Genomic DNA, 14,046 nt, shown 5'->3' on the forward strand with positions numbered 1-14,046 from the left:
CCTTAGACAAATAATACAGCCATCAGTCACCTGCCAGGAGATATATACTTGGCTAAAACTGTGTCACACAGATTCTGGGTATTGCAATAATTACCCTGATGTACGTACTGTAGGATCTGTCTTGTAATGCCCTTGTTTAAGAACTCCCTCTTATCTGGGAGATCATCTCCCTCAATAGTCCTGCTGGCTTCCCAGTTCCCAAACCCTTTTTACTTCCTTTTCTTTTCTGCTGAGGCATTTGGGGCTAAACGACTTGCCCAGGGTCACACAGCTAGGAAGTGTTAAGTGCCTGAGGTCACATCTTCTTTACTTCCTTTTCCATCAGAGGGGAGGGCTTCCGATCAGGGGGGAAAATGGGAATTAGGATCAATATTGTTTCAGTCATTTGCTGCTCTAGTTCTCCAGCTCTCTTGGTCTCCTTATTGGCTAGTCTATTGCCTTGGGCCCCAGAAAAATTCCCCTTCTGATGCCCATTAATATATACCAAAGCCATAGACTTAGGCAGACGCAAGTTTTCCATTACCTATATTAATAGTTGTGAGCCAGCTCTTTGCCTTTACTATTCACCATACCCTTTCCTCTCCCCCCATATTTTTCCAAACACATGGATCATTCCCCAGGCATGCTTTGAATCTGTATGGATATTCTCTTCTTGATTCTCCAATAACTTCAAGCCCTGGTTTAGCACATGAAACTCACAAGTCTGCACAGACCAGTTATTTGGAAGTCTCCCCAGTTCCACTACAGCAGTCTTGTCCCCACAAATGATTGTATAACCATGCCTCCTTTTTCCTTGTGTGAACCGATTTACTCTCCCAGTGACGAGTGACTTTTGTAAATCCTTGTGGGTTTTTGTCTGAAAGTCTATTAGTTCCAGGTCCTTCCTTGTTTAATTTTGGATTTTATTTCCCCGATAGGAAGGTTGTGGGATTCTGATTGATGTCATGGTTAAGATCAAATCATCCTTTTCCACTAAGATGTCTTCATATTTAAGTATTCTAGAATTGGTTAACCAGCACCCAGCTACTGCCTGGACAAATGTTGGCCAGCCTCAAGCCGCTGGGTCTAAAATTTTGAAGACAAATGCTACTGGTCTTTTCTGTCCTTACCAGAGGTAAGCTGAGCCAGGACCCCTGGAGCTTGTCCACACTGACAAACAGATTAAATGGTTTTTCTAATGAGGGCAAGGCCAATACTCAAAGTTCTTCACCTTCCTTGTTCCAGTAAATGGTGTCTGGGTCTTCTTCCAGCAAATATTTATACAGAGGTTTAATCAGGGTTGCATAGGAATCTATCCATAACCAACAGTAGGCTACTAATCCCAGGAACTTTGGCAATTCCCTTGATTTGCAGAATTCCTGATAATCAAACTGGGTCTAATTTCTTACTCCCTTCACTAATGATAGGGCCCCAAAATTTTACTTAAGTCCAAGAGTCTAATTGTAGTTTCACTTAAACTTCCCGTTGGGGGCTGGCTATTAGCAAATTAGCAACATAACATAAGATTATAGTCCTAGAGGGTGGCTGGAAGTTCTCAAAAATAGTTTCTAGGATTTGACCAAACAGGTTTAGGGGTTTGATGAATCCCTAGAAAAGGATATATCACCTCAACTGTTACTTCCTTCCAGTAATCAGATCTTCCCATTCAAAAGCAAACAACTGGCTGCTTTCTATGTCTAGAAGACATGCCCAGAAAGCATCAAGTCTATATTTACTTTCAGCAGGGATCTTTCCCATAATAGTGTAAGGATCAGGGACTATAAGGTGGGACAGAAAGACAATCTTATTAATCTCCTTAAGGTCCTGAACTAACTAGTAAGATTTATCTCCCTTTTTCACTGGAAGGATAGGAGAATTATAAGGTGACTTAAAGAATTCTAGTAACCTATTCTCCAGTAAGCCTTGAATAATTGGTTTAAGTCCCTGTTTCCCTGCTAAAGAAATGGAATATGCCCTATTCTGATCAGAATTCCAGGTACCTTTAACTTAACCTTGATGGAGGCAATGTTCACTTTTCCTTGATTATGAGGTCCCACCTAAACCTGTGGTTATCTGATTTTTCTCTTCTCTCAATAATGGTATTCTTTGGGAACTATTTAGGAGCCAGAAGGACCATCTGGGTAATCATATCCCTCCCCAACAAATTCATGTCTACCTCAGGCACAAACAAGAATCTCCTCTAGAAGTTTGAACTCAAGTATTCCAATTCTAGGACTTCAGTGATGGGAACTAGACAATTCTCCCCCTTTACCCCTGAAATCATGAGGGTTTTTCTCCTTACTTTAGCTCCAATAAGTAGTTGTGTTAGAAGACTGAGTAGCTCTGGTGTCAATCAAAAATAGATATTCTTCCTTCCTGCTTGCCACCCTGATTTATCAAGGGCTCTGGATGGGTTTGCTCTATAAACCCAACATCTCTAGTCTATAGTACTATGAGGGAGAACATTTTCTGGTCCCTTTTTTCTTTGGGGACAATTTCTCTTCACATGCCCTGTTAGCCATAGATAAAGCAAGTTAATGGGACTTGGGGCAAACTCCCCCTTTCACCTGGAAATTCCCTCTGCTTCGGGAATTGCACCCTCTTCCCTTCCCTTCTGGGTCCATGACTGAATTACAGCTGCACAGTTTATAACATAATCTTTGTCTGCTCTTCCTGTTCTTTCAAGGTTTGTAGTATAACCTTGGCTTGCTTATCTCTCTTTTTATCTTATTTCCTAACTCAGTTCCCAATCTCCTGTCCATCTTATTACTTGTTGACCAGATCTATTCATAATCTTCTGTGAGAAGCTAACTGGAGCAAAGCAATCCCAATCCTTCATTATCATAATTATTTATAATGCCCCCAGGCCAATAATGAGGTGGAGAATTCTCAATCCCTCATTTTGCATATCCACATACCATATTTAGAAATATCCAGTGAGAAGTATAAAGTATGCATGTCTTTCTAAGTTGTTGTGGACTTGGAGAAATAGAAACTTATCAGGGAAATGGAAACCTCAACACGGAGATCTTCTATAAAGGGCTGAAACTCTGAGTTGATGCACTGAGGTCCAACACCCCAGCACTTAAGGCTAATTATCAATTGGACAATACGCTATTAGCATATGCTTGACAATGGCCCTTCCCACTATTCTGTGCTGGTTCAATCTTTTGGTGTAAACAGAGAATTGTGGGAAGGATTGGGGGATGGAGTAAGAAAAGCCAGTCACTTTGGTGGTAGACAAGGAAAAAGGAGGTTCTGGAGATCCTGCCTCCATCAAATTCACTTCTATCCCTAAAGAACGAGGACTTTTGCTTAACCTGACTCCGGCTGATTCAAGGTATCCAGGGTGTTAATTCGGTTTTCACAATCTTCCTTCTGGTAGAAATGAAACCTACACCTGAGAAAACTATACCATTGACCATCTCTCACATTAAATCAGACTTCTGTAGCTCCTTGAGAGTATTATTTTATACTGTATATTTATATTTCTAGTGTCTAACACAGTATCTGGCACAAAAAAAGGAATTTAATAAGATGCTTGAGGATATTGCTACTGAAACTTGGGACAGAAGTAACAGACCTTTAGTCATAAGGGGGAAAAAAATGGAGCAAGGTGACCTATGACAGTAATTATTTCATTTTCCAAATTTTAATAACTTTTATTGTTCTCTTCTAAACTCTACATATTTTGATTGCTCCATTAAGAGTTAAAGGCCTTTGATAATCTTAATAATGAAGCAACTAAAACCAAATGATGATGTGATCAAATGTTACTTTAAACCAGAATCTATAAATAAAATTCTAAAAGTTACTTGTTAACATTCTTTCTGAGCTGCAATGAAGACAGTGGCAAATTAGGCAAGACTTAGATGAACCCAATCTCTCAAAAGTGATCCAGAAAAGCTTAAAAACACAATAGGAACATTGATATAGAAAAGCAAAGAGAAACAGCTCTAATTTTAAGCTCTTTCATCCTATCCAGGACTGCACAAAATGAGCACCAGAATCCTGTGGAGCAAAAAAGAAACCAGGCAGGTAGAAGCCAAAGCGTGTATTTTCCTAGGTCACAAGACAAGACCACAGCAAGCAATGCAGCCATGCCTGAGGTACAGCAGGATTTTAGACTCCAGGAAACTTCACTTAAGATATACAAAAAAGACCAGTGCCCAAGTAGCCTCACATAAGGTACAATAGGGAATAGAGATAGGTCACCTCCTAAGTGTCTTCAGTATTTAGACTCAGGCAGCCCATGTCTAAGCCATAGCAGGAGACAGAAGTAGGGCAGTATTTGGGAAGCACAGATCCTAAGATCTGCCCAGAATCTTGCCACTAGCACCAGTGACAATTTCAAGATGGAACCATAACAAGTTCTATGAAGGGTCAAAGCCAAATCTGAGTTTGCAATTGTGCAAGAAAGAAGAGACAGCTAAGGCAAAATTTAAGTCATATCATAAAGAAACTGAGTCAAATACCAATAATTTCTATAGAAGGCAAGTCCTACTTTAGCCTCATCCAGGACCAAGCAGAGTCGATCAAAAAGCATTTATTAAGACCAAACATTATAGTAAACACCTCCTCACATTGCCCAACACATAGCCCTGATCTAGAACCTGAGAACTAAGATGTGAGTAATAGAAGAAAATATTGAATGCAATAAGAAATATTTTGGACTCAAAGTATCCCAAGAAGTAAACCAGAAAAAAGTGTAATTCCACAATTATAAACAAGGTCTCAGAGAAAAGAATGCTTTGGCCACAAGAACTTCAAGCAATTCTAGAAGAAGTGAAACAATGAACACAAAATACAATGTTGAAGGAAATGACAGAAACTGAGGAAAGAATACAAGGAGAATTAATAATTTAAAACAGGTGGTGATGGAAAGCCTTACCAAAGAACTGAACTCTCTTAAATTCAGAAATAGTTCTTTCAATCAGAAAGCAATGACGCCAAAAGAAAATAAAAAATATTAAAGCAAAATCAAAGACTAAAGAAATATGTAAGATACATTCAATCAAAAACAAATGACCTCCCTAGAGAATCAACTAAAAAAAATTAGAAATAATCCACAACTTTAGCAAAGTTGCAGGATACAAAATAAATCCATGTCATCAGCATTTTTATCCATCACTAACAAAATCCAACAGCAAGAGATACAAAGAGAAATTCTATTTAAAATAACTGTTGATAGTATAAAATATTTGGGAATCTATCTCCAAAGGGAAAGTGAGGAACTATATAAGCAAAACTACAAAATACTTTCCACACAAATAAAGTCAGATATAAACAACTTGAAAAATATCAAGTGCTTCTGGATAGGTCGAGCAAATATAATAAAGATGACAATACTACCTAAACTAATTTATTTATTTAGTGCTATACCAATCAAACTCTCAAGAAACTATTTTACTGACCTAGAAAAAATAACAACAAAATTCATCTGGAAGAACAAAAGACCAAGAATTTCAAGGGAATTAATGAAAAACAAAACAAAACAAATGAAAATGGTCTAACTATACCAGATCTAAAACTATATCATAAAGCAGTGGTCACCAAAACTATTTGGTACTGGCTAAAAAACAGAGTAGTTGATCAATGAAATAGGTTAGGTTCACAGGGCAAAACAGTCAATGACTATAGTAATCTAATGTTTGATAAACCTAAAGACTCCAGCTTTTGGGATATGTGTAGAGGGCTGAAACTCTGAAAAGGTATGCTTGAATCAGATAGTAGAACACTTAAGGCTAATTACCTATTTGATGTGAGATAATGGCTCTATATACATATATTTAGATGAGATGGTGATGCAATGGTTCTCTTCACCATTGGTGCTTGCTGAATGTTCAGTAGTGAGATAATCATAGGCAAGAATAGGAGAACTGGGGAGAGAAATCAGAGTCGCTTGGTGGCAGGATGAGGAGGACAAGGCTGGAGACTCCGGACTCCAGAATCCAGGATACATCTTTGGCCCCTTCACTTCTTCCCCTAAAGAAGACTTTGATTTATCCTGACTCTGACTGATCCTGAGGCCTTCCAGGGAGCTAGCCCAGAAATTATAGGTAAGAACTTACTATTTGACAACTGTTGGAAAAAATGGAAACCAGTACGGCAAAAACTAGGCATTGACCCACACCTAACCCTGTACACCAAGATAAGTTTGAAATGGGTTCATGATTTAAACATAAAGAATGATATTGTAAACAAATTAGAAGACCATAGGATCGTGTACCTCTTAGATCTGTGGAGGAGGAAGGAAGTGACCAAAGTATTAGAGATCATTATTGAACACAAAATAGATTATTTTGATTATATTAAGTTAAAAAGTTTTTTGTACAAACAAAACTAATGCAGACAAGATCAGAAGGGAAACAATAAACTGGGAAAACATTTTTACATTCAAAGGTTCTGATATTAAAGGCCTCATTTCTATATATTTTCTATATAGAGAATTAACTCAAATTTATGAGTTCAAGACATTTTCCAATTGATAAATGATCAAAGGATATGAACAGACAATTTATAGATGAAGAAATTGAAACTATTTCTAGTTTTATGAAAAGGTGCTCCAAATTACTACCAATAAGAGAAATGCAAATTAAGATAACTCTGAGATACCACACCTCTCAGATTGGGTAAGATGACAGGAAAAGATAATGCCGAATATTGGAGGGGATGTGGGAAAACTGGGACACTAATACATTGTTAGTGGAACTGTGAATGGATCCAACCATTCTGGAGAGCAATTTGGAACTATGCTCAAAAAGTTATCAAATTGTAGTGGCCAGAAACTGGAAACTGAGTAGATGCCCATCAATTGGAGAATGGCTAAATAAATTGTGGCATATGAATAATATGGAACATTACTGTTCGGTAAGAAATGACCAACAGGAGGATTTCAGAAAGGCCTAGAGAGATTTACATGAACTGATGCTGAGTGAAACGAGCAGGGCCAGGAGATCATTATATACTTCAAAAACAATACTATATGATGATCAATTCTGATGGACCTGGCCATCCTCAGCAATGAGATGAACCAAATCAGTTCCAATGGAGCAGTAATGAACTGAACCAGCTACGCCCAGCAAAAGAACTCTGGGAGATGACTAAGAAGCATTACATTGAATTCCCAATCCCTATATTTTTGCCTGCCTGCATTTTGGATTTCCTTCACAGGCTAATTGTACAATATTACAGAGTCCGATTCTTTTTGTACAGCAAAATAACGGCTTGGTCATGTATACTTATGGTGTATCTAATTTATACCTTAATATATTTAACATCTAAAAAAAAAGTTATCAAATCGTGCATATCCTTTGATCCAGCAAGTGTTTCTACTGGGCTTATATCCCAAAGAGATCTTAAATGAGGGAAAGGAACCCACATGTACAAAAATGTTTGTGATACCCCTTTTTGTAGTGGCTTGAAACTGGAAACTGAATGGATGTCTATCAATTGGAGAATGGCTGAATAAATTATGGTATATAAATGTTACATATGCAATATTATTGTTCTGTAAGAAACGATTAGCAGGATGATTTCAGAGAGGCCTGGAGAGGCTTACTTGAACTGATGCCAAGTGAAATGAGCAAAACCAAGAGATCATTGTACACAGTAGCAACAAGACTATAAGATGATCAATTCAGATGGATATTGCTCTCTTCAACAATGAGATGACTCAAACCAGTTCCAATTGTTCAGTGTTGAAGAATGTCATATATACCCAGAGAAAGGCCTGTGGGAACTGAGTGTTGGACCACAACAGCATTTTCACACTTTCTGTTGATGTTTGCTTGCATTTTGTTTTCCCTCTCGAGTTATTCTTCTTTCTAGATCCAATTTTTCTTGTGCAGCAAGATAACCGTATAAATATGTATACCTATATTGGATTTAACATATTTAACATGTATTGGACTACCTGCCATTTAGGGGAGGGAGTGGGGGGAAAAAGGGAAAAATTTGGAACACAAAGTTTTGCAAGGATCAATGTTGAAAAATTACTCATGCATATGTTTTGTAAATAAAAAGCTTTAATAATAATAATAATGACCCAGAAAACAGGTCAAGGAGAAATATCAGAAAAATCTGACTGATTTTCAATTATTATAAAGGAAAAAAGGTTTTTTTTAAATATTAAAAAAAAAAAAAAAAAAACAACAGAACAGTTAGATGGAACACCAGCCTTGAAGTCAGGAGGATCTAAGTTCAAATGCAGCCTCAGACATTTAATATTTACTAGCTGTATGACCCATAACAAGTCATTTAACTCCAATTGCTTCACCAAAACAAAACAAACAAAAAAACACCTCATAAAAAACATCTTTTAGATCTATTAGCATTAAAGAGTAAAATGAATATGGAAAAAAATGTATTAGTCACTTCCAGAATGAACCTCGAAAATGAAAACTCCCAGGAATATCATGACCAAAATTCAGAGTTTCCAAACAAAAAATATGGCAAGGAACTAAAAAGAGTTCAATTTCTAAGAAGTCATAATCAAGATTGTACAAAGTTGGCAATTGTCCCTATAAAGAAGAGGAGAGATTGGAATTGGATTAGTTTTCTTAAAAGCAACAGTACTTACAACCAAAAAAATCTGCAAGACAAAACTGAGCATACTTCTAAAGAGTTTTTTTTTTTTTAAGACTTAATAACATATGGAGCTTCCAAGCATTCCCAATGAAATTTCCCTGCCAAAAGTGAGCAGAATCTTTGAAATTGAATGTAAACTTGGGAATCAAGAGAAACAGAAAAGCAAACATAATAGTTTGATAGAGATGACTGAATCATGAATTGTTTATATTTTAATCAGGGATAGGAAAAATATCTTCTTGGAAACCTAATTCTTTAAGAATCACAAAGAAAGTTAGGAAAGGCAGAGGGCCTGGGGTGCTTCTTTTCTGCTTTAGTAGTCTTTAAGAGAAGAAAATTTAAGGGATAGGGGAATAAACTGGGAAGAAAAAGAATGGGAAGGAAATTATGACCTTATATAAAAGGGTGCATGAGATTAAAAACTGTTTAAACATGAAGGAAGTGGTGGAAGGAACAGGCATTCCAGGAATCTCATTTTTATCTGAACTGGAAAAGGAAAGATTGCCAAAGTCACTTATATTATTTGCCTAAAACAAGTCTTTCCCCATTCTAGTCCATCTTCCATTAAGCCACCAAAGTGATTTACCTAAAAAGCAGGTTGTACCACAACACCTGCATGCTCTTTAACTCCAGAGGCATCTTGCGATGTCCAGAATCAGATTCAAAGCCCTTCACAACATTGACCTCCTTTTTTTCCTGTCCATTCCTAGGCTTTTTACACCTTAACCTATGTCTTTCTCATATACTCCTAGACCCAGTGACAAAGGCCTCTTTACTGTTCTTCAAACAAGACATTACATTTTTGAATTTTGGGTACTTTTCCTGGCTGTCCCTCATGACTGGAAGGCTCTTTCACCTTATTTCTACCTTCTGGTTTCCCTGGCTTTCTTGAAGTTGCGAATTAAAATCCCACGTTCTACAGTGAAGCCTTTTCCAATCCCTCAACTTGAATCCCTTTCCTCTGTTGATTAATTCCTACCTATCCTGTGTAAAATGTACTCACACATACTTGTTTGCACGTTTTCTTTACAATTAAATTATGGACTCCTCAAAGGCAGGATCTCAGGGGCAGCTAGATGATACAGTAAATAGAGTAGTGGCCTTGAAGTCAAGAGGACCAGAGTTCAAATCTGGCCTCAGACACTCAACACTTCCTAGCTGTGTGACCCTGGGCAAGTCACCTAATCCCAGTTGCCTCAGCCCTTCCTCCCCCCCAAAAAAAAGAAAAAAAAAAAAAAGGCAGGGTCTCTCTTTTATTTTTCTTTGTATATCCCCAGAATTTAGCACACAGTCTGGCACATTGACTCACTGATCCCTATAGGACATCCAGTTTCAAAAATCCAACAGCTAGCTAGAGATAGGAGATTAGCTCCTGAAAGAAGTTAGGGCTAGGTAAGTAAGATGCGAGTCATCTGCTTAGAGATGATAACTGAAACCACTGGAGCTGATAAGATCACCAAGTGAAAAAGAATCCTGGGGGAAGAGGGTCCAGGAGAAATGTAGGGGTACTCCTTGGTTGGCAGAGGTGACATGGAAGAGAAGCAGGGTAGACCAATGTCACAAAAACCTAGATAAGATGTCAAAAGAAAAGGTTATTGAAAGTATCAAAGGCTGCAGAGATAATAAAAGATGAAGATTGAGAAAAAGCCATTAGATTCGGCAATTAAGAAATCATTAGTAATATTCATTTGTGCTTAAATTTAGAATTAAAAAAAAAAAAAACCCAACACAGTAAAACCTTCTCAACCCTACAGTAATATTGCTCATATTAGTGGATGTTCAACTTTAGACTGCGTTGTCTTTTCCTATTTTAAGGAATGCTACTTGTCCTTCTCAGAAAGGACTATTATCAATTTGACAACTGCTGGTGAACTTCTGCTTTCAAGGATCTGTGATTTCATCCATGTAGACACTTCTACATTATTCACAAAGATCCTTTTATACTTCACTAAATGGTTTTCATGAATTGCTGTTTAGGAAAACTTTATGGCCAACCAAGTGAACATGAGTCTCTCTAAACTGTTAGAAAGGTCCATGGATGAAACATATAGACCTTCAACCTCACCATTAGGACAATATGATGTATTCATAGAGCAAAGCTTTACACTCAAATCCTAGTTCTCCACAAAAGCTATCTGTGTGACTAGGCAATTCACTTCATTTCTGGATTCTGTAATTTGTTTTTATCCACAAAATAAAAAATTCAGACTAGGTGATTTTCAAATATTAGTCAAGTGATTTCCATGGAAGAGAGGTCCTTATGACCAGCAGAGATGAGCATCTTAGGGGGGAAAGAGGGTAAGCGGTGAAATTTTTCTCCATTCAAGTCCTATTCTTGATTCCTCTTTGAGTGTACACAAGTTCTTGAAGCTTGTGCCAGTAGGACACAGGCCCTACTAATGTCTGATAGAATCTACCAAGACTGAAAAAACTTCATAGGGAAAAGATCCCAATGGTGATGTTGAAGGTCTACAGGTTTCATCCACTGGGCAGCAAGGTGGCATTGTAAAGAGTGCCATGCTTCGAATTAGGAAGAATTAAATTTAAATGAGGCCTTAGACATTTGCTAGCCATGTGACCTGAGGAAGTCACTTAATCCTGTTTGCCTCAGTTTCCTCCTTTGTAAAATAAGCGTGACAAAAAAAAATGACAAACCACTCTAGCACCTTTGCCAAGAAAATCCCAAAAAAGAGGTCAGAAGGAGTTGAAAATGACTAAAAAACAACAACAACAACAACATCTCCTGTATAATGGGAACAGATTCCTAGTGTACAATCCATTTTTCTATGAATATCAGGCTACATTCATGAGAGTCAGCCTCGGTGCCAGGTAGACCTGGCTTCACATCCTGTCTGATACTTGTTGGCTGTGTGATCATAGGTAAGTTACTTCATCTCTCCCTACTCTGGGCAATGAAGTTGTAGAGAAGATGACGATGCACGGATGGAGGAAGTTCTCGCTACCAGTGGAAATGAGGAGTCCAATCCCCATTCCTACAAGCAACCCTGGAATAGGAACACTGCCGACTCCCAGTTTAAAGTTGAAACTTCAAATTTGCACATGTCAAAGTAAAAGAACATCATTTGCTGTAATAAAACTTCTTAAAATAATTAAAAAAAATTTTTTCCTCCGTTTACCCATCAGATTTGTAATAATGTTCCTTAACCCTACCGGTGGTTCTTCATTAACATCGGCGCTAATGAACCCGGAAGATATCTTAGAAACACCACACGAAGGAACTGAGACAAGCCAGGTTCTTTTTTTCCCCATCTTTTGCTGAGGGCTGCAAAGGTAGCGGAATAAGGCAGAGTCGCACCAGCCTAGGGTGGGGGAGGGGGTGGGGGAGGGCGTCAAAGGCCGTACTTTCAAAGGGCGAAGCAACACGTTATCCTGGAGTCTCGTTGTCCCCTTTGAGAAGGCCTAGTTGGCCTCCAAGTATCCTAGCTCGACTTGGATGACACCAGGCCCTCTTCAGCTCCACTCCCCGACCCCGCTCCAAGGTAGGCAACAGCCCCGACGCCGCTGCAAATGGTCCCAGCAGAGGTGCCGGCCCGAGCGGGGTAAACTCACTCCCCTCCCCTTACATTGCATCCCCGTACTCACCTGGGGAGGGGGTTCCCCCAAACCAGAGCTTCAGGACGAAAACAACATCCAGAATGGCTCCCCGGGTAAATGCACGCAGTTTCGCGCGTCGAGAGGTCGTATCCCAATTGGCTTACCCTCGCACGGAAACCGACCAATAGTATTACTCCATGGGGTTTGGCCACGCCTTCTCCGGGGCGGAAGCAATTGGGAAGCCACTAGAAAGAGCGAAGAGGAGGTCTGTGAACCATGTGACTCAGAACTGACCAACGGGTGGATGGGGACGACCTAGGGACGCCGGAAATTGCGTATTATCGCGCCAAGGAGCGTAGCGAGACCTACGGTTCTAAGTCCCTCCCCTTTTCTTACCCTGTCTAATTTGGGGAATTTAGTTGGCTTTTCCTTATTTTGGAGGGCCCACATTTTCCTGAAACACCTGAAAACAAACTTTAGGATTAAGAAAAAAGGGGTCGTACTTACATCTCTATTTTATCCCTTTGTAGTTGTCACCTCTGGATTCTGGCTTTTGGCCTCCGAAATGAGGTAATCTCGCTCTTGTCTTTTGTAGTTTGCAAAGAACTGATGTCATTTTGTGTCCGCAGGAAATTGAAATGACATAACCAGGATATTATGGATTTTAAAGGACCCTCCAGACTACTGGGGCAGCGCCTTTCCTAGTTTATATTAGTGAGTTGATTGTAACCGCAATTCAGAAATTGGGCAAAATCTCGCCATTATGAAGTTTGCAAGTTAGGGGTTTAATTTTCCTTCCAAGAAAATAGGTTTGAAAAAAAAAAATAAACCTATTTCACAGCTTGAAAAAAAAAAAAGAAAATTGAGGTCATTCTTGAATTGCAAAGATAATAACATTTATCTGAAACTTTTTAAGATGTGCAAAACCCCTTGCATACTTTATCTTTTGATCCCTAAAACAACGCCTGAAGGCTGGTGCTATTATACTCGCTTATCTAATCGTTGAAAAAGTTGAGGCAGACACTAGTGATTTGCCCAGATTCGAGGAGGGAGCACTCACAGGTTTTGAGAGCTGTATTTGAATATACATAATCCTGACTTTTAAAGTCTAGGGCAGTTTACCTAAAGCACCACTAGCTGTCTGATTCACCATTAACTCAGGGTTAAAGTTTCATGAGACTTGATTATAAGGGACGCAGCCAGAATTTCAGGAGTTTCTTCCTACAAAAAATGTTGACATCTATTTACAGAATATTCTTTGCAGAAAGAAAAAAAGTGAAATAAGGAATTTCAGATCATATCTTCGTCTACAATCTTTAAAAGATTTTGCCAACTGTCTTTCCCTTCTCTGAACTCCAATTACAATTAGTATGATTGTTTAGTTTAATACAAATTAGACAAACATTAAATGTCTACCATGTAGAAAGCAAATTGTTTGGATACAAAGATAAATAAGAAAGCATTCCTTCTTTTAAAATGCTGACCTTTATTGGGAGATATAAAACATGTATGTAGATAAATACATAATCAGACAGTAGAAAATATACTAAAATATACTAGAATTGGAATAATAAGACAAAGGTTCAAATCTCTGGTTGTTTTTACTACTGCTTTTACCCATGTGTATGTTTTATCAGTAAAAAGCTATAATAATAATAATAAAAGAAAATGCTATATTGTGGTCCACACTTAGTTCCCACAGCCCTCTCTTTATCACTTAAATAAATTTTGTATTCTCTCCTTTGTTAAACTTGTTCAAAGAGAAAATGGGAAGCTCCAGAGGGGGTTGTGCAAAAAGAAATATTGCCTGGAGAACAAATACAATACAATACAAGAACATCATAAACCCAAATTTGAAAGATTTAAGGCTTAACAGTGCAAAGACCAACCGCAATTCCAGTGGGTTGATAATGAAGCATGCTC

At 38.3% G+C, this 14,046-nt stretch overlaps 1 protein-coding gene across 1 annotated transcript in view; it reads right to left on the minus strand.

Annotated features, from left to right (window-relative positions):
- The window catches only part of BLM (BLM RecQ like helicase), a 62,602-nt gene extending 50,270 nt beyond the window's left edge, over positions 1-12,332 (minus strand). The window contains exon 1 of the mRNA XM_023496841.2: positions 12,172-12,332. The gene's annotated coding sequence lies outside the window, so the exon portion shown is untranslated. The remainder of the gene's footprint in view (positions 1-12,171) is intronic.
- Positions 12,333-14,046: the final 1,714 nt, after the last annotated feature.

This window comes from Sarcophilus harrisii, chromosome 2 (assembly GCF_902635505.1).
Source record: "Sarcophilus harrisii chromosome 2, mSarHar1.11, whole genome shotgun sequence".
In the NCBI taxonomy this organism is placed as follows: domain Eukaryota; kingdom Metazoa; phylum Chordata; class Mammalia; order Dasyuromorphia; family Dasyuridae; genus Sarcophilus; species Sarcophilus harrisii.